Raw genomic sequence first — 3,354 nt, 5'->3', positions numbered from 1 at the left:
CTTTTCTTGGAATGCAATATGTGACAATTGTCTTTCTAATAAAAGTTCATTTTACTTTCTTGTTATTTACTTTTATGTTTTCTCTCTTCTTCTCCTTGTCTACAATGAACGTCAGTGAGTAGACTTCTCTTGTCTTGGGATTGTTGGATAAGTCTAATGACATAATCCTAATCAAACCAAACTTTAAACCTTAATCTTATGTAACCCTAATTCCTTATCTAAATTCACCGCTTTAACATGGATCAACCATTATCAAACTGTGGAAACGAAAGTGGAGGGTTTGATAATTGTTTATCCATCATCTCAAATATCAATTCATAAAACGAAAGTGGAGCTTTGATATTCGAACAAGTGAATTTAGACAAGGATTGCAAAGTCAGCGAAATAGGCTTTGCAATCTTTGAGACATATAGTTTCGATCTTCAAGGGAACTAATAACAATCAAGTCAGCGAAATAGGCTTGGTTGTTAGAGGAACCAAAATCTAATAGTAATCAAGTCAGCGAAATAGGCTTGGTTGCTAGAGGAACAAAAGAGAAACTGTCTTGAGAAATTAGGTCTAACATAAAGTTATAAGTTTAATAGTTTGGTTTGAGAAGGACTTGTCGTTAGGATGAACCAATAATTCCAAGACTTTTATCTTTTATTTATTATTTACTTTTAATTAAAAACCCCAAAACTTTCTACCTTATAAACCCTTAGTCTAATCATTATCTAAAGTTAATTGAATTCATAACTCCCTGTCGGAACGATACTCTTTTCATACTACTTCGGTAAGACCGTGCACTTGCGGTTTTATCTCATCAAAGAGCATCTGAAACATGTGAGAAGCTAGAGATTTGAAACATACTTTAGAGATGTCAAGCCTTTGAAGATGTCAAGACCCTGAATACACCTTAGCATCAGAAGACTCTGACTAGTTTTGTCCTCGTCTGAAGAAACGTCTCTTTCAGCTTCTGAATAGTATAGTTTGTGCCCTTTTCTAACCACTTGCAGAAACAAATAAAGATATTCAAGGACAAAGGATAATTCCAATTGATCTTTCAAGGACGTAAACCAAATTAAGCAACATTCCAACATCTTTGATCAAACTTCTCTAGAACTCAATTTGTTGAGATGAAACTCAATTTGTCCATTATAATGACTTAAAGATTTAAAGAAATATAGAACACAACTCAGAATTTTACAAGTGCCCATACTCTGCCATAATCAATAGCGCACAAACACTTAAGAGAATTTCTTAAAAAATTTCATATCTTAAAAATTCTTAAGTCTCATTGTTCATATGTACTTCATTGTATTACACCTTTGATTTTATATCAAGTGTAAAAGAAAAAAAATCTTTAATTTGATTAAGTTAGATTATATAAGTGTCTTTCAGTTGTGATTGAGCATTAGAAGTCTCTTTCTTGTGCGTTTGAGCAAAGGAATTAACTTGCTTGTATGCTCTAGCAATTTATAATGTTTGTGATTATAGTGAAATTTCTTGGAAGTGAAAGGGGACTGAACTACTCTCGGTTTGTTTGAGGAACCAATATAATTTGTCTCTCTTTCTCTCCCACTCTCTCTATTAGATTTTATACCGCTCAATTCTAACTTTGACTCATATTTTGATCAAGTTCTATTTTGCTTCAGACTCATAACAGTTTTCACAAAAGTCTCTAATTTATTAGGTAGCTTTGAGTATGAAATGATGGTTAGGTTTTAAGACACTTGTGACAATCTAAATCTCGATCCCTGGAGCATTTTGACGCCTTTGTCGTTTGTGCGAGGATAAGTCCCTTAAATAGATACGATGATCAATATGGTATTTTAGAGTCAGTTACATGTGGGAGGATAGTCCATGATATTTATAGCTTAGGTTATATCTAGTATAGAGCAATATGACATCGGTAAGGATGAGAATCTTCATCCCACGATGTTATTGATCGTTTATAAAGTCCTTAGGTCAAATCATACTTCAAAGTTCTTTACCAATTTCATTATAACTATTAAACTTATTATTATAGGGGGGTGGTTTGGCAAAAAGGTGTGATGTGTCTGGATTGCAGGCCATGGTGACACCTCCAAATTTACAAGATAAGGAAATCTTATAAATATAATCTTTGTTGTCTTATTTCATTTCCATCATCATAGATTACAAAATCATAACTTTAAAGTCCATGGAATTAGGGAAAACAGAAGAAGAAAAATAATTATTGAGTACATGCACAAAAACTAAATGACAACAAGTGAAATATTCTAGCATGAGGTATATTGTACAATTCTCTTGCTAGAGAAAGAACTCATTTATCCCAATTGTACACATTTGCCTTTACGACACCTAACATTAGATCCATAAAATTTTGGACAATCTTTATCTGTTTTACAGCCTGGAATAAAATGACTAAAAGCAGAATTAGATAATGTTATGCCAAGAAATATGGAAAGAAATAGAATTATAACATAAACTAACTTCATAGTTTCAGCCATATTACTTCCTATTTGCATCCAAATAATAGTAAATGACTTGATTTGTTTATAGTGTATAATAAAGTTCATCGTCATGTAGAAATAATTAAATAGTTTAAGCATTATAAAATTTTTAAAAACCCTTCAGCATTTAAGAATCATTACTAAATGTCTCTTAAATATATTAATGTATTACTTTTGTCCCTTTAGCATACTTAGGAAGGAGATCATGTAATAAAAATAATAATTAATATAATTGAAAACAATTTTACGAACTTTAGGTTACTTTTTCCTTTAAGTAGTTGTAATATTTTTTTAACCTTTCGTGAGAGTAAAGGGAAAAAAATTATACCATCACTAGAGAAAAGACAGCACTCATGTTCCCGTCTTTTCACTCTTTTTATTGCGTTAACGTTTGAAAATTATGAACGGTGTTTTTTTTTATAAAATTTTGATTTTTATTAAAACTAAAAATATAAATATTTGTTGTTTTCACGTTATAACAAATAAAACTAACTATGATTATCTATTTCAATGACACTATCAATATAAAAAATATATATAATCTAAATTATTTTTCTTAATGACACTAACAACAATCTTTATTATTGAAAAACTTGTATTTGGGTATACATATATTCATCTAGTTTGTTACATTTTTTAAATGATAAAGGAAAAAAACTAGACACACACACACACATATATATATATATATATATATATATATATATATATATATATATATATATATATATATATATATATATTGATATCATGTTTGTTACATTTTTTTTTAATATTTAATTTTATTCTTATCTATTTGTTACATGTGTTATTTGTATTTAAAATTGAGGACATTTTTGGAAAGAGAAAAAGTCACGCCAAAATAGCTCAAAGATGTTGT

At 29.5% G+C, this 3,354-nt stretch overlaps 1 long non-coding RNA gene across 1 annotated transcript; it reads right to left on the bottom strand.

The window, feature by feature from the left end:
- Positions 1 to 2,087: 2,087 nt before the first annotated feature.
- Positions 2,088 to 2,562, bottom strand: LOC25491499 (uncharacterized). The gene is made up of 2 exons (XR_003011725.2): positions 2,455 to 2,562; positions 2,088 to 2,371 (listed from the first exon to the last, which is right to left on the bottom strand). It is a non-coding gene; the product is annotated as an uncharacterized lncRNA (long non-coding RNA).
- Positions 2,563 to 3,354: the final 792 nt, after the last annotated feature.

Source organism: Medicago truncatula, chromosome 4 (assembly GCF_003473485.1).
Source record: "Medicago truncatula cultivar Jemalong A17 chromosome 4, MtrunA17r5.0-ANR, whole genome shotgun sequence".
NCBI lineage: Eukaryota > Viridiplantae > Streptophyta > Magnoliopsida > Fabales > Fabaceae > Medicago > Medicago truncatula.
The sequence above is the reverse complement of the archived record's forward strand: the minus strand, read 5'-3'. Positions and strand labels throughout refer to the sequence as shown.